The 19,875-nt window shown below is 29.2% G+C and overlaps 1 protein-coding gene across 7 annotated transcripts in view; it reads left to right on the top strand.

The window, feature by feature from the left end:
- The window catches only part of LOC132929312 (cardioacceleratory peptide receptor), a 207,399-nt gene that overhangs the window by 72,668 nt on the left and 114,856 nt on the right, over positions 1-19,875 (top strand). For 5 of the 7 annotated variants that reach the window (XM_060994579.1, XM_060994576.1, XM_060994578.1 and 2 more), the window contains one exon: positions 13,803-13,886. The exons of the other annotated variants lie outside the window; for them this stretch is intronic. The gene's annotated coding sequence lies outside the window, so the exon portion shown is untranslated. The remainder of the gene's footprint in view (positions 1-13,802; positions 13,887-19,875) is intronic. 7 annotated transcript variants of the gene reach the window in all.

The following is a 19,875-nucleotide window of genomic DNA, read 5'->3' as shown; positions in this document are numbered from 1 at the left end:
ACCAGTTTTTTACTTTTTCCAGTTTTAATAAATTATTATTAAACAAAATGTATATTATGCACGACGTGAAGTTGCACTTGCAATTATGCGATAAATAGCATTTACATTTTGTATTGTATCGGATTTTAACCACAACAATATATTATTATCATTTACTTAATGAAATATTTTGCAGTGTTAAATCTCTTTACTATAAATGTATATAAGTACGCTTCCAGATCACCGTGATAAAGTATCGTCATTAATCATACCACATGCAATCACTATTAATACCGCTAGTGCTGGAATCTAAAAATACCTGGAAGTGAGTTTATCTCTCGATGTTTTTAATACATTACATATTATAATAGTATTACAATGTCAGCCATCCCTCTCCCCTTAGAAAATGGGGACGCCACAGGCTGACATCTCATCATATATCTATTAATTATATTATACTATCTCACTAGCCATTTTAAATTAGACACGTTATAGTTGGTTGTACACGACGAATACTGTTTATCAAAACGAATGAAAACCTTCTATAAAAAGAGGTTAAGTTTATTATGGTATCGTGTATTCATACAGCCGCCGCGGCATACAAGTGATCTTGGAGATCGGTAAAGATACGTGTATAATTATATGTAAAATATATATATATGATATATCCGTATTGTGCTTCCCGTAATTCCGACCGGATAACAAACATATGTCTTACATAGTTATTCGGTTGCTGCAGTTTATTTGTCGAGCAGCAAAAATATTCAAAAAATATACATCCAAAATTCCGTTTGAACATAAAATTGACAATACGATATACACGGGTCAGCGTTCACGCGATAATATTAAGCTTTAGTTTGCACGATATGAAAAACCACAATATGAATAGGTATTGTTATGGCGCACTACCGTGTTTATTATTAGTTTTAACCATCGTCGACGATTTGCATATTATACTCTCAACTCTCAAACTGGTAAAATACTGGTTTTTGACACTTATCGATCGATGCGTCACTGTTTTGACATCCGTTTCCGATTTTTGTTCGACTGGATGGCAACCCGCGATTCCACTTGTCGGTCAACAGAAAGTTTATAAACGTCAAAGGAATTTATGCGATAACCACACGGGATGATAAATGGTCTCTAAGCACGACTCGCGAGCGTAGGAGATTGAACGGAAAACACAATGCCTACTAAAGTTATAGCTTACGTTCGTTGCTTTTTCATTTAAAAGAAAAAACAAAACACGGAGAAAACCGTTGTACAGCGGCTTACGTACCAAATAGTAAACACGGAAAGTCTTGTAATTTTGACGCGTAATAAGCACTGGCTGACCAAACACAACTTATGAAAACTCACATCTGTGTCTTAAATCAACTCATTTAGATTAAGTTAATACGGTTGACTTAATGAAACCATCATTTAGCACATTGATAATTTTGATAATATCTTATATTTATCATTTTTTTGATTAAATACCGACATTTTATTTTATTTTTATAAGTAAAATTCCTATTTTTCCTCATAATTTTTTTTTTTTTTAATTATTTCGAAGAATACTAGGAATTTTGTTTACTTTTGACCCCTCCCCTACAGTACTAACTAGTTCCAACTTGTTACCAGAAAATGTTCTTAAAGATTTTTTATTCATCTATTCGTCGTTTCATTAAAAATCTAAAAGTTAGTTATTCGAGGAAATCACGAACACTTAGAATAATATCCAAGAATCCAGTAAGTAAAATTGTAAAAACAATTTCAAGTTTTTTTAAGTTTTATTTATTAGTTCTTTAAATATTTTGATATCAAAAAAGTACGTTAGTCGCTGGTATCATTAATATTCGTAGTTATTACCAAAACATTTTAAATGATCAAAATTATTGATTGAATAAAAAGTATACCGTTTTATAGCTAGTAATCAATATTATTATTCAACTTATAATTATATTTTAAATTTTATGTGTTCTTGTCACACAGAAAAAAAAATACAAATCAGTTATAATATTTTTTATACATAATACATTATATAATATTACTTGAGAAATTGAACCAGACATTTAAAACATAACCTATATTACTTATTTGATTATTTGCCCAAGATAAATAGATTTAGTGAAAATATACACCCAAACAACTAAACCAAAATTATATAATAGAAACATTGAAAATCATTATTTTGCTTACTTTACTTTTTAGGTCAAATACACAATCAAGTTGTAAACAAGAAAATAGTACTATTTTGATTGTTTGCTTATTTAATATATTACATTGAAAATAACTAAAAATAATAATCAAATAAACTAATTGTGCCAGCTTATACTATTTACGTTTTTCTAAATAAACATCAATTAACTTTTATTATATATAATCATCATTATTATGAATTATTATACGTACATTAATAAATTCTTCATATACTCTTATGTTTCAATCAAATAATTTGGTTTTCAGTGACTAATATGGTAAATGTGTATACATCCATAAATAAATATTTCGTTCATTTGACTATCCTAAAAGTTTTTAACAATATGATAAATTAAAACAATAATCGAAACTTTGCAAATATTTCACCATTGGTTTTTACCTGATTTTATTTTTTAACGTTATTTTCTTTTAATTTTTAATCCAACATCAGTAGTATATTCTTAGCATTTTCCTAGCGGAGAAAAAGTACAAAATTGTTTTACAGCTTAACGTCTACTTATACCCTTATACCCTTATGCTGTACAGTATACGTTATATAGGTATCTTTATTGTTTTAAACTTGTATCAATTATAATGGAAATTGAGTTTTGTACTTATCACTATTATCTATGTAGTATCTCAATAAATATTTCTATATCTTGTATTCCTATTTATTTAATTTTGTTTGATTCTAAGGCGATTTAAAATACCCTAGACCACCAACCGTAAACACGTCTTTGCAAATAATTTAAATTTATTTATTGATTTATTTAAGAAAATAATGAACCATCCACAACTGAGCAACTTTCTATTACACTCGTATACTATGCATTAACATATTCGTCACCGATTTCGACGAAAACAACCAATGTTTAATCTTTATCGCTAACTCTACAATATTTAAATTTATATCAAAACTGTCTGTGCGTTATTATCCTGAATTCGAATGTAATGTTTTATGTACTTGTAGAATGAAATATAAATATTTGAATGTATAATAATATTATTGAACGCAAACATTAAAGAGAACTCCATTTCATGTTAAATCTTTTATTATCATACTTTGTTGAAAACGTCAACTGTTATTCGTTTTCTAAATAATAAACCTTGTCAATCGTTATTACCAGGAAGGAAATAAATCGTTCGTTATGTTTTACAATATCGTCATTAATCTTTTAAAATGCAAGTAGCTGAGATTAACGTATATGCAATTGTATTCGCTAAGCAATACTTTAATGCTCTTCAATGGTGATAAATGATAATGATTTAATGTATAGTAATAAATCCATATATTTAAGTAATAATCTCACTACTTTTTTAATTGTGATTGGCTTCCGTGAAACAGATTGCATAAACATCGCAGAGGAGAAACCTTTTGAAACCTGCGAGGTTTATATTTAAAAATCAATTATCAAAATGTACTTACCTACCTATTCCTTACGGATAAAAAAATGCTTTCCATTTTCATGTTTCCATATCCTGCAAATAATTTCTACATTAAAGTATCACATGCGTTTGTCTGCGATCCGCAATACACATACACTGCATGTATGGTATTATATATTATAAATATATATATAAGTACTTTGGTACTTACGTTCTATAGAGTAAGTTCTCTGTATATTCAACGTGCTTATTAAAACGAACGCTGTTGGTTGGTTTGAATACGTTCAAAAGTCTATACTATGAGGCTCGGTTATAAAAAACATTTTTTTTTTTTTTAATATTATTGTTTAGTGCCTACAGCAGTGCAAAACAAATAGTTGTCGGTTGATAGTATAGCTATAATTTAGTTTATATATTACTATTGCAGGTAGGTACTGTGATATTATTATAAATACGAGCGCTGGCAATATTATAATAAAATCACTCTCACACACACTCACTCAACCACTCTCTATCCTAAAGTCGACTTAATGTTTCGTATTAAAGAAAACCGTAACGTATTATCGAGATCGGGAAGTATAGTAATATTACGATATAGTTCAGCATCATCCCAACCCCTAATTATGATTTTTCTGGTGTAACTTCGCTGCCGGCGACGATGGTAAAAAAAAAAAACGTGGCGCAGTGGCTGCGCGCAACGGTTCGAGATCAGACTCGACTACAATTTATTAATTCTGTTATAATTGATATATGACGTATAACTTAGATGAAAATAATAATAAATAATAACTTACAACGAAACCGAATATAAAAAAATCCGCGATAACGATATCGCGTCAATTTTTATCCTGTCTGATTGAGTGGTGGAGGTGGCAGCGTCTGCCGATAAAACGATAATGCTCTCTACCAACAATAATACTTTAATGATACAGTCGAAATTCCGAGTTCACTTGCTCTTGGCATTTAGATCTTATTATTATTATTAAATCGACCATATCTAGATGTATAAGATCATTTATTTCCTTTTTCTAATCAGATCTCGCCGGGTCGTCGGGCAGCCCAATTAAACGGTATGAAATCGCACGCCCTCAGCCGGTCATTTTGCACGCTCGTCACATGCACACATACGCATATGAGCACGCGTACACGTATATACCTACTCAAGACGTCGAAATTACACGGTATTAGTGTATTACACAGTATAAGATATTCGAATAATATACCTAATAAATGTATATAAATATATGTAATACATAGTATATTATATATAATATATTACATTATAATGATAAATGAATAATATTACTATTCTTTTGGTTTCACCAAGTCGCCGCCAACCGACCGGTTTTCAACTAATTGTTAAGCTCGCGTATAATAAATTACGTACGACGAACACGACGACTGCTACGCGCGAAATGGATCGCCACAATCAAACCGATCTGTAACAATGACCGTTCTGTTATTTTATTCGTTCTGCAATATTCAAGTTCATTTTAGTTACAGTGTGATTCTTTTACCGAACAACACTAATTATTATTTTCAAAATCTATTAATGTTTTTGATATAGTTTTTATTTTTACTTAATTACTTTATTACTAGTCGTAATAAAACAACATTTGACAAAAAACCATCTTTTTATCGTTATATATTTATTTTAAGTTTTTACTCTTTTTAATGATAACATATATTTTTTATCTCATTTTCTAAAGCGGAATATTTTTCGGATTATTTCGATACACAAAAATTAATTATGAGTGATACGCGGCTGATTCTTATAACTAGTGAACACTATAAACGTGCTACCCCTATGTAGAGTGGGAATGTATGGTAATGTTGGGCTATTACTCCGCTTATGTAAACTTTAAATACTTATAACTCATTAACTACTCGTCTTAATTTCAATTTGTATGCATCGAAATATTCGAATTACTCCGAAAAATATTCCGTTTCAGAATATGAAATTAAAAATGTATGTTGTCATTCAAAAAAGTAAGAACATTTAATTGATTTTGAAGTAATGAGTGTTGTTCGATAAAAAAAATCTCGCATTATGTATTTATAAATAATATACAACTTAATATATTTAAACGTGCCACGGAAAACCTCTCGGTCAGCTTATAGCTTGTATCATCTCTTTCTTTGATCTTTCTATAGATATTTCATTCTTGGCATTAAACGTTTGAAAGAGAGGCCATCTAATATCGTATAAGTCAATGAAGATCAAAATCTCGTGCAGCTTTCTTTCGTCCATAGTTTTTTGGAAACAAAACGGTTACAATATGCTTCCGCGACTGACAGATGACCACCAACAACGACGCCGATGCTGCACTATACGCAGACGAAATAGCCAAAAGCATTGGTTGCCGCTCCCATGTCGGTCTTTTTCTTTGGACACGCCACACGTACTCTAGCTTACACGTGTAGGCTACTATCATTTTTTCGTGATATTGATTTTCAAAGATTTTGTACTTCGTCTCGTTTTCAAAAACAACGCATTGCAAAATCTCTATAATAAAGTATAATATTATTTTATAAATATACATTTTGATATAAGTTTTATAAATGGGTGATACTATATTATATAAATAGACATATTCATATGTGCAAACGATTCAAGACGAGTATAACTATTATACTTAAAGTCACTAATCACCTTCCCCGTTTTCCTATTTTTCCATTTTATTATAACAGTTGTTTTCCAATAACTTTCCAGGTTCCAATCATTTACGACAGATCTGTTTGAGACTCAAGACTTTATTTTTGTGTGTTTCAAAGACAGAGATAATATATAATTGGTGTTGGCATACAAAGGAATCTATTTAGTATCCTTTAACATATTATACGATGTATTACGTTATTACTATTGCAGTTATTTATGAAACTTATTTATTTTATATTTTATTTATAAAACTTACATTTTAACTCAAAACCCGGAAATCGACTTATATTTTTTCCTTTCTCGGTAATTGTTCTGAATAAAACTTAATTATTTATTCTTCAAAACATTTGTTCCGGGGAAAAATATTTTTTTTACGCCCATATTTCTTTGGAGAATTTTAGAAACTTATAGATTAAAAAAAGTTTATGAAATAGTAACAATTTTACAAAGCGAACAGCATAAGGGCAAGAAACATTTTTTTAACTCTGTAGAATTAACTTTAAATCCATACATTATTAAATTTTATATTAAATAATTTTAACGTCTGGATAATATTTTAATCGTAAGTACAAAACAAGTTCAAATCTAACTTATACAATAACCTCAAAATAAACCGTACACAGATGATAAAACTGCAGCCAAACTAAGAGATTACTTTTTTTATATAAAACACTCAGCCCCTGTGACGTGTCTTTAAAATAGTATTCTGTGATGTCTCGCAAAGCAATCATTGTGCAATAGCAAAAACCCTGATTGGTGACAGATCTTTAAACAATCTGAACGTTTGAAAGCCCTCTGCAGAATTCGTGATCTCCGGACCGATTAAAATCGTTCAAGGTCGTAGCGGGTCGGGCTATCTAGAGTATTTAAAATTTCAATTTTCAACCCAAATGAACCCGAAGCAAGGCGACGAAAATCGACGAAAACTGTAAAATCACACTATGACTATTATTATTAACATTATAATATGGTGCGCGTGTATACCTATTATATTTTACCTACCTACCGCGCTCAAAAAATAGTTGTACGTACCAATAAATATTATGTACAATGTAATATATAATAGATACTGTTTGCATCAAACCAGGACGCGTATACGGAGGAGGATTAAACGTTGTACAGTTTTTTTTTTTTTTAATTGTCGCCGGACACGACAACGCATACAATATGTCTGCATATATATATATAGGTATTTCGTATAATACACTCAGTCCAATTAATTTACACCCCTCGGCGATAATTAACGTGCCCGGGCGGTGCAGCTAGTAATTTGAAAATTATACACACGTATTATATGTATATTAGGCATGTTGAACGGACTTAACATTATGCATACATACATACATACAAGCATATATAGGTACGTGTATCTTATGGAATACACTACGCGATGTATACATACTCCCGAACAATGACCACGGTGGTAGAGCATTCGACTTAAACATTCATCATAATTATAATACCGACCAACACGTATATTATATACCCGAGCGTGAAGGTAATAAATTGATAATGATATATTATATATCGTATAGTGATGATGATATTGTTATTGTGCGCGTTTACTAAACGTTGTCAATCTCTGCGATATTCTATTCGGTGCCCCTCCCCCCTCCCTTGGCCCTAATATAGTTGCATAGATTCTTAACGACTGCAAAAATTGACCGATTTTAAATTTCGCTAATTTTTTCTTGTCAACGAGCATTGTGTTCGACGAGTGTGATTTTCCACTTGAAATCTTGTTTTTATCGCTGCACATCACGACGTTCTCGCGGTACTCGTTCGAGTGTTAAACGACTAGGATAAATCACCACCGGACCTGTAATAATGGTGTATCGGTATCCGTCGATTCATCTATGAATAAATCATACAGTTTTAAAATAATTAATGATAATACACCATTAACGCAATATCAATCAGTCGTCGACGTGTTTAATCATTAGATAAAAATCTAAAATTGAAATATTTAACATTGTACGGCTTTATGTTATAGAAAATTAAAATAATTAATAATACGATGTGTTGTGACCGATAAGTTGCGGTCATAAACTATTGGAATTTTTCCACGCAGGTGAAGTGTGGGGCTATATTATACACTGTGTGAAAGTAAAATCAATTTTAAAAGCACAATCTTTCATCCATTGCCGGAATTCAATTATGGCAAATATGACGTGTAATATAAACCATTTTTTATTATTTTTCCACGAACAAAACATTAAAAAAAAGTCACGGCTGTTTTAAAACGAGTATTGTTATAAGATTATGTAAAGTTAATTTAGTGCGTATAGTTATAAATCGTAGTACCGTAGTTGTCAAATGTCAATAACATCATATAATAATATATGTAGACACTTTAATAATATGTTATATTATACTCGAAATATACTCCTGGAAAATGCGATTCTACTGTCGGAAATCGAAAACCTTATGGTTTTTGGTTTTTTTTTTTTTTTGCTCCCAAATCGACAAATTTCGGAGGCCATTTAGACGGTTAGAGTTGACGAATTATCGATCATCTATCTATCTGTATAATATATTGTTCGTTTGTGTTTGCGCAAACATATTTTTTTCGAACACTGTGAATATCATTAAGTAAATAACGACGAAAATAAGGAAGGTGCGATTTTAAGCTGATTAGGTATACCCGGTTACTAAAAATGATTTGTAAAATAAAGACCGTTTCTCTTGCTTAGCAGCAAACATTTCTTAATTTGTAAAATTAATTCAAATTAAGCTACACGTCATGTCATTCTATTATACCTATAATCTATATAATAGAATAGATATAATATTATAAAAACACACACTATTTAAGCAGATATATACATATAGTACTTAATTACAATTTTTTTTTCGTTGAAGCGTTGTATGAAACTTTTGAAAAAACGCCATGTAATATAATTTATAATCAATAGATAATAATATATTGTAATTACTAATTTGTAATATTATTATTGAATATTTATGTCGATCGCTAAAAACTATGATATAATATACGATGTTCAAAGTCGTGTAGTATTTAATCTATCAAAACATAATAATGAACTAATTTTAATAAAACAGTTGGTTTTGATATTTTGATTAAGCTGTAAAGTTTCATTTTGTGATCGCTTTAGTACTTTTAGAATAATTTAGACAGACAAATATGTAACACATTAACAATTCAGTGGTTTGACCTAATTCCTCTAATCTGGTAATGTGCTTAATGTTGCGCTCACAAACTAAAAGTAGACGTAAATCATCTTAATATGCTTAGGTTAATGAATCCGTAACAAATCATAAGTAAAAATTGTTATTCTCAGGTAAAATATTATCTACTATACGACTTTAATATAAGCACACGCAATACACAAGATTTATAAATTGCCCTGATCTGAGTACAATATATTGATACGCATTATACACTAAAACAATGAAATACATTTATATACTCGAATATTGATATAATAATATTATATAATACTTGATGTAGGTACATTTCCTATATTATTATACGTAAATACAAAATACAACATAATATTGTGTCTCCGTATAAAACCACATGACAATTTAATATAAGATAGTATTATATATGTTATATATATCATATAACAGTTATAATATAATCTACATTCAATCATATAAAGTAAATCTCCTGGGCATTTACAAACTTTGATTTTGATAACGGTTAATGAAGTATTATTGCGTACGGGACTCTAATGGATTATAATAATATACTGTCTTGGTTTTGATTTAACTGGGAATTATAATATATAATCATGCAGGAAAAAACCAAATAAGTAGGTATTATAAAGAGCGATTTGCCGTGCATGCTCACCACAGTTTTTTTGTTTGATGATACATTTATTAAAATTCTTATTTTGAATAATTGCAATAAATCGTCTATGTAGCATTATGCTTATGCAGTAATAAAATCACATTCGTTAACATTATATGGCAAATACATACCTATTTTTGTGAGTTTGTGACTATACAGCATCGTAAATGAAGTCCTCAAAATGTGAAATAAGCTGCCTATTAGGCATCTAAAATGTATTGGCTTAATATGCTTAATCCATGAATAAAATGAAAATAATTTTATTTTTATAATCATCATACGCCCGTACTACAGTTTGGTACTCGTCATACATATAGAGGTGGCAAACCTTTATTGACGATGGGTCAATAAATTAATTTTGAAATGAATATTAAAATACCTATATTTTAAAATAAGTACCTTTACCTATAATTTATTGAATTCCTTCAAGATTATATTTTAGTTTATTATTTAAATATTCCACCAAATACCATACAAAATATTCACATTATTTATTTAATTATTACATTACAAATGGACATGTCGATTTTACTTATCATACATATTTACCATGCTTAAACGTGAATAATAGTATTTTATAGCTATAAACAATATAGTAAAAAATATTTCATAATACATCCAACATATAATCATATTTAATAAGATAATTAATACAATTAAAGATAATAACAATTGGTCAAAAATAAAAAATAAATATTTATAAGTATACTATTTTCTACAAATCTTATACTTTATACCGATATATTATATTTTTAAGATACCTAATTAAAAGAACAATATATCAAAAACGATGACCTTTAGAATAATTTAAAAAAATATTTCTTAAAATAATATTTTAAATATCTATTGATATAGTAATATGTGATAACCTATCTTTGCTTTATTATACTCAGCTCGACTATCCACTATCATCGTTGTTGTCTGAAACGAATTTTAATAAAGCATAATTGCTTTTTAGCATTATTTTTTCTATTACAATGAAAAATAAAACTAATATTAGATATTACGCCCCTTTTATTGATAAAATAAATTAATCAAACTATTCTAAGAAATATATATTCCTTTAAGATATAATCAAGTTATTAAATAAATTTAACGTTAAATTGAATTTGCCATATCAACAAGATTATCTTAATTAGATTAAATTGTTTTTTTTTTTTTTTAACTGTTAAAATATTACAATAGGTGATATGACTAAGTATATTATATAAATTAGATTACAATTTTCCCAAATAATGGTATAAAGATCAAATATTTTAAGTAATATAACTCGTTAACCATTATAAATATGTAATAGGTAGTACAGTTAATAGTTTCTAATTAAACAAATTATGTTTTGTTTGTAATACTATTAGACAAAATTCTATTGTTATTTGTTAATTTAGAGAAATCGTTAGAAAAATGCTTGAGATGAATCTATATTATTAGACAAACACGTCATAAAGAATGTATATATATTTTTACAGAAGTATTAAAAACGATAAAAGTGCATACTGATAATTCTAAAATGTTTTCTGGAAGGCCATTTTGAGAATCGAGACGACGTAAATTACTTCCGAGACACGTATTCGGGAACTTTAGTATCTGATATAAACTATTAATATAATTTAATAGTATTAATCTATACATATTACATGTATTACTCTGGTACCACATGCATATAATGTATCGTATGGTAACAACTTTTATAGTTTTACATATTATAATATTTACCTATAACGGCTATAACATGAGATACTTGAACACACCTGCAACGTTTTAAAAATGTATACATTTAAAATAAATAAATATTTAATTAATTAATGAAAAATATAAATATAATACCTAAGTGGTATCTATTTAAAAAAAATGTTTTATTTAATTAAATAATGATTAATGTTAGCTTTTTTAATAAACTTTACATTTTCAATGGTTGAAATGTATTTATTTAAAACCCTGGTCCACGAAAAAGAGATTAAAACTCCTCTACCACAAGTAATATTATATTAAATGCGAGTATAAACTATATTCTAAAAAATAGCTGTATATTTTATAACCATCCCAATTTTTATTTAATAGTGTAAACTACACTACGTTAAGCAATATAATTACTAATAAATAGCTAATAAGCTAATAGCTATTAGTTATTAACTACACCACAATAATATAATTTATTTAAAATGAATATATGATATATTATATTTATTATATTATTAAAATTGTATTAGTTTATTACTTAACGTTTATGTCCGTACTCTTCTTCCTCGTGACTAATTCTATAAACTGACTTTTTGAAATCAGCAACTTATTGTTAAGTGATATAGCTTATTGTAGCATATTTTAGTTTTGCTTTAAATACATCAATATTATTTATTTAAAAGCAATTCATAATATAATTAGTTATTACTGTTATTAGGCATAAAGTCACAGTACATGATATATATATATATTATAATAAACGAACATATTATCTACTTACTTCTATTATTAATTAGTCGATACTCGTTAGTCGTGATTTTGGTATTCAAGTCTGATTAATAAGTTTCCATAATACCTATGCATCTCGTGAAACACGTGTAAGTGTGATCATTACAAAAAAATTAATTGTCTACACATCAAATAGGTACTCGGATTGTGCATAATACTATTGACGTACCATACATGCTACAAGCACCTTTTGGATAATTTATTTAATCCTCCTTATGAAAAAAAGGATTAACAATTAATGTCAATTACACATAATAACAATACTAATAATTCTCTCTTTGTCACTCTCAATCCATCTATAGATGAAATAAATTGAAATAAATAAATTTTTATAAAAAAAGCATTAAAGGAATTGTTGAACAAAATGTTGAATTACCTACACTAAAGTGTGGCTAATGAAGTTAACAATAGGTACATTTTGGGAACATATCATATCGTGATGCAGCGTATCGTCTAGTTTACGTGACTTCGTGTACATAAAAAGTGGTCTAATGTTCCGGTTAAAAGAAAACCACAATGTTTTGAATGAATAGTTCAGAATTATTAAAATTGTTTACGTTACATAACTCGAATTTTAATTAGGACACTATTTTTATTTTCAAAACTTAATAACTACCTACATAAAATTCATAAATAATAATTATTAAAATATAATTTAATGATTAATATCGATATAAAACAGATAATACTGACTTTGTCGTTGAAAAATATCGAATAATGTATATAGCAGTTGACCTCGTTTCATATTCTGCCTTCTACAATCTATTGTGTGTAGTGTGTGTGTGTGTGTGTGTGTGTGTGTGTGTGTGTGTTAGTTAATTAGTTAGATAAACGTTTAAGGTATCTTCTCAGGCATCCCTCGTAATATACAATGTAAGTCTTATCATCGTTCACCGCTACAAGTATTATCTTTCATTACGACTAAACAGACTAATTACTATGGATATGCGTAAGGTGCAAATCAGAGTTACTATACTACAACAATGTTTTATATAGAGTTAAATATAATCAATTATTAGGTAACATTTCACCCACATTTAGATACTTACAATTAAGACATTAAATACATGGAACACTACACGACATGACACGATTTAATAATAGAAACCTAGAAACCTTGTAAATGGGACGTAATTGGAGGATGATGTTAGTTATGTAGCAATGTGATATATTTGTGGTTGTAAACAGCACATTGTATAGTAAACACGCAGCTAAACCCGTAGTAAATAATATATTTCCAAAACCGATAACAATTAGGGACTTTCGTTTTTTGGTTCTATTATTCTACATTACACGTGTTTTTTTGCTTTACAGAACGAGGAATTGAGTTAACAAAGTTAACCGTCATGCTTCACACAGATATGGAAAACATTCAGTGACTTGGTTCTAGCCATACAGGTATTATAGGCTATTCATATTAAAAATGTATTTATAAGTGTGTTTGTTTGACACGCAAGACGTCCGAGAAAACGCTCGCGCGAGAAATAAATAACACGTACGGCGAGCGGATCTTATCGGGCACCGATGGAATAACTTCAGGGAAAAGAAATTTGGGGGAGGGGTGAAAAAATACTTTATTTCGCGTCCGGCGGAGTGCGGTTGCACAAGACCACGGCCAATATGTCACCGATTGCGTGGTGGCCGTTTGTTCAATATGTCACGTAATGCGAGTCCGTTAACCGCCACCGCCCGAAACGACTCGATTATATATTATATATACGCACAAAAGCCGCGCTTTATATAAGTTATATATATATATATATATATATCGTGTGTATATCGTGTGTATAACATATATACATATATATATATATATATATCGCACAAGACTCTTCAATTTTCCACCAGCCCGATCGCCCGTAGGCTGCCGTCGGTCACGTATAGTTGACGTGCGTCGTTTCGGGAACAAAAAAAGTCTCTGCAAACTTCGCGCGCGTGCGAGTGTACGGCGTCTTATACCATGGCCGTTGCTCGCCACTGCCCGACCTACGCTAATGAAGAAATATTATATATATATAAACCCGCGCACGCTGCTGTCAGTTTAATATAAATATCGGATATAGAGACCCCCGCCGCCGCTTTTCCTATATATATATACGCGAGTGCAATCCTACGCGAGCCCCACTCACGTTTCTTACATTTTTTTCCCGTACATTTGGGTTCGGTTTTTATTTTTCACCGCGCCGATAAAATGAAGACAGATATACCGTACACACACACATACACACACACACACACACACACACACACACACACACAAATTATATATACAATATAATATATATAGTGTTTTTATATATGACGTGGTCGCGTGGTGACAGACGTAGTCACTCGCGCGTCTTAACCCTATTTCGTGTTTTTCTCTTCCACCTCGCCGCCAAACGTCACGACAGATTAAGCGAAATATTGTCGTCCGACCCTAATGGGAAATTGATGCGACCAAATACAATAAAACAACATAATAATATTATGTAAGGACGAGGACCAAAAAACGAAATTTAAAAAAATAAAAATAACCGAGAAACAAAGAGACGGGAAGGCGGTCGCATTAAAACAAAATAAAACCCCTCTATACTATACGCATACGCTTTTACAATGCGCTCGTTACGAATAAATATCTGCAGCGTAACCCTACGCGAGCTGTTCCATGTAAATATTTACAAATTTATACGATATCGGTGGAAAACGCTAGCCCGCGCTGACGGTATTTTTCAATAAGCGGCTACCCTTCGGACTTGGCGACTTACCAAACACATCAGAGATAACGAGAAATCGCCGGAATTACAATTTGGAACCCAAACATCGTATAATATATTCGAAGAAAAAAACTTGCGCGCGTGTTTCACTTTACGCCTTCCCGGCAATGCGCAGCATTAATAAATCACTGCATTGTCGATAACCTTGATATATTATTTCACCCCGAAATTCAACCATATGTAAACATAATTTATTGATAATTCGCTTATAGATTCGTTTTGTGTTATAATAATTATTTGCATATAATACAATCGAAGTCGAAAAATTGTTTAAAAAAACATTCGGTATCTAAATTATGAATACACGCTTGCGCATTCTGTTTATGTGATAATATATTTTTATTGATCGCTACTGTGATATAAATTAAAGGTCATATTGTCTAGTGTATTACAATACAATTTGAATCACCAAACATGCTCGCTCCTATTGTTCTTCAATAATGTAGTTATTTTTGGAATGTTTTAAATATACTTAAAAATCATAATATTTTAAAATGTTTGAGATTGTTTGTTTTACACGAAGAGTAACCCATGGTCATCATTTTTTAAATAAAATCCTCTTTTTCTATGGTAAATTATTTAATGGATTATTTTTCATTTCGACGTACCTACCTATCAAAATTAAAATTCTAACGAGTCGTTTGAATGGTTTTAAAATATATAAAAGCTAAAAGATGAGCTTAAAATGAAAGTAGAAAAAACTATTCGTTATAATTATAAAGTAGGTTCATTAGGATTTTCAAAAAAATGACCCACTAAATGATTTACAATAAAAAAATGGGGGGTAGTGGTTGTCATTTTAAAAACAGAAACTCGTGTTGCCATTTGACACTCCTTAAGTAATTTAAGACACCTCAATAGCTTAAAAAAGGTCTTTATGTATACTAAACAATTCAAGTACAATAATGAATTTGAATAAATGTATTATAAAAGGAAAAAAGAAAATGGACAGCTTGGTGAATCACTCGGTATAATATTTTAAAGTGAAATTATCACACTATAAGTATGTATATTCGTCCGAGATATTATATTCTTGTAGTTAGGACTGTAGGTATTATACGACTTCAAAATATTTTAGTATACGCGTGACTTAACAATGATAAAAACGGTTCCTGTTGGTTCTTTGTGTAGCATATAATATCACATAAATAAATAAATATATTTACATTTTATATAAGAATCTCGCGCACGATTAATAAATATTGTAGGTACATGTGCATTTTAATTAAACGTATTTTTTATTCGACCGTTTGCACAGCACAAACCACACGACAAACTTCATCGGACCATGCACAAAAATAATAATAGCTAGGTATATATTATCGACGCGAATAATATATACGTATATGGTAGTAGGTATTTTATTATAATATCGTTGGGACCGAGTGGCACTCAGCAATAATCGTTAATTAAATTAAACGGCCGCCATAGGTCACTTAGGCTATATACTGTTGGAAAGGAGTACCTACTTAATATATTATTACACATTTTCATAATATATTCGATTTCGATCGTAAGCACTATAGTATAGCAAACTAAGTCCAGCAAACTTATGTCGTTGTCGTAATTCGCGTAGGTAGCAAATGTGATGGAAAGGGATTTTATTCTGAACGGATTTAACAAGTAACTTTTTATACACCTACGATAATATTATCGCACTTAGTGTTTATATAGGATTTTTTTACAATTTAAGTTACCTACTCATAAAGTCATAAGCGAATACACAGTTATTATAAGGGTTTTAAATATTCATTTAAAATATTAATAAATATTAAATGAGTGATATTGTATTAAAATGAAATCTAAACATACCTAAAGCAAATAAAAGCTACAAATTAAAAAAAAAACTCGCCATAGTATAAACTTTAAACTTACATAAAATGTTTACTTTTAAATCTCATTAAGTGTTTAATAATGGATAGAATACTTGTGGGTAACCTAGTGGTAAAATATCAAGTCTTATAATAGAAATAAAAGTACATAGATATTCATTTTTAAGATATTCCTACACTAAAAATTAGTCAGCTTATATGAAAAAAACAAATACCAACATAATTTTAAACTAATGCTTTTACTTCGTTCAATATCTTACATGAATATTATATTCTATGATATATTATAATTTATAGAACATCCATACGTATATATTTTATATCGTATACCTATGGCGAAATGACTAAACAAAACCGTTTTCAACGTCAAAGGATGGACGGGAAGTGAAGTTGTTTGTCATACCTAATGTGAGATTTATACAACAATTTTAAATCTTCAATCTCTTAACATAACTTCAGATGTATCACTGTTACACACAAGCGAGTGGGCCGTGAGCTGGTGCATATTTACACTGTAACACATATATAATGTAGATTACATACATATTACATATCAATCAATTAAATTTAAAGCTAAAAAGATTGTTTTTAAACAATATACAGAACAAGTAGACTTATTAGTATATTTTATAAGTTCGGCACAGTAAAATTTACAGACAAAATTTTGGAATTTATGTTGAAAATTGAGAGAGCGATGTTCACTATATATAACTTGGATGTACCTACGAAATAATTTTCATTTTCATAGAAATTAGTAAAGATGATTATAATAATTATAGATACGCAATACGTACATATGAAATATATAATATTATATATATATATATATATATATATATATAGACAATTTAAGACAGAAATTAAGTATGGCGTGAACTGTAAATGAATGTGAATACAAATGTAGGTTGCACATCTTGAATAATTACTGTGGTGTATATTTTTAGAGGTGAACATATATTTTTATGGCCAACAGATAAACGATAGTGTCCTAAGGGCTTTGTTTTGAAGAAAAAAATGTAGCTAGTTACTATATTTAGATAAATTTATTAGTCAATTTGTGTTTTGCACATAAATATTTTACACAAATATAGATATAGATTATATTGTACATAATATATATTACCAAACAAATTATGAATAAAAGCGCAATAAATTTCTTTTACTCGAAAGAGTAAACACATTTTTAATGGGAAATAATACACATATTATTTTATTTCAACTATATATCTATTGATCACAATTTATGAATAATTTATCATTATTAATACATAGTATATACGACGCACGTATATGTTTATAGTTTATTAATATACTATATTTTAGTCTAATTAGAAAAACACAAACATTAGTTTAGAGTTAAATAAATATATCTCCATACGTCGACGTCTGTCTATTAAAATAAATAAAAATAAAATGATAATTTATTCATTTCTAAAATGTTCAATTAATTATAGGGTTTGAATGTTATTCGTGAATGCAATTAGACGTTTCAAAACTTTGCTAACGAGTTATTTTATGAATTTATAAATTCTATTAAATATTTAAGTACTATAAGTTTTATAAGCTTGTGGTTGAGATTTTACACACACACACACACTCAAATGTAGCCATTAAATTATAATAATATAAATATTCTGCTTTGACTTCTATACAATATAGAATACATTCGATTAATGAAGCTTAAAAGAAATATAAATACTGTCATTAATTTGTGAAAAAAACACGGTCTCTAGCTTTAACGGAATACTTTCGAAATAAAAAATGTAATAGATAGGACTTTTAAAAAAACACAGTTTTTTTATTCAGCTATACCATATTTTATACTCGCGTTCGTAAGCTCCTACAATGATGTTGTCGAGTATACAGTGATGAATGTTTAATGTATTGGAAATTTACAATCATGCGGTTAGCTATATTATGATTGTATGCGGGTGTATAGGAGAAAATTAAAATAATGAATGTAAGTATAATATGTAACTGTGTAACCATATCAACATCGATACTAAGAAGTATAATAATAATAATAATAATATGTACCTATACTTAAATTTTATATAATATGTATTATTATATCGGTTGGTTATTCTCTGTTGTACGATTTTCCTTTATTTTGTTTCGTAGCATAATATTTATTTTATAGGCAGGACTGGTAGGAGGTACCTACTGCGTAATTACATGCACGTTTTATAATAGTTTATTGATACATACATACAGTGCAATTGAATCCGATGATTTATATTTATTCGTTCGGTATAATGTTTTAATGTTTATACATACATAATATCACACTGACTTATGAGCTACAATCCAATTATTAGGGAGTTTCTTTAATTCGTACATACTTTACTAAAGGTGCCCAATGCGTATAGGTACCTATGGGTGTATCTATACAGTCGTTATTTAAGTGACATTTTGACTCGAATTTAAATTATTGCCAAACGATTACGCGAGATCGCAATATTACATGCATATATATATACACACCAAACCTGCAATACTTCATGTGGAATTTATATACAAAGCCGTTTATAATAAATCATAAATACAAAACAGTAATTGAAAACATAATATACGCGATATCAAAACGATTTTTGCATGAGATCATAAAGCTTTTTTTTTTTTTTAATTGCCATGTCGAATTTCATAAAAATCCATCAGGTTTTATATCTGATCTTATAAACTCGTACCTAAATAGGTACGTGACTTTCCACTACGCGCAAAAATAACAATAATAATACGACCTATACCGTGCTACACTAGTCATAATATTACATCCTTCTCTCGCTCCACCTACACGTG

The sequence above is a fragment of the Rhopalosiphum padi genome, chromosome 4 (assembly GCF_020882245.1).
Source record: "Rhopalosiphum padi isolate XX-2018 chromosome 4, ASM2088224v1, whole genome shotgun sequence".
In the NCBI taxonomy this organism is placed as follows: domain Eukaryota; kingdom Metazoa; phylum Arthropoda; class Insecta; order Hemiptera; family Aphididae; genus Rhopalosiphum; species Rhopalosiphum padi.
Note: the sequence above shows the minus strand (reverse complement) of the source record. Positions and strands in the feature narration are given on the sequence as shown.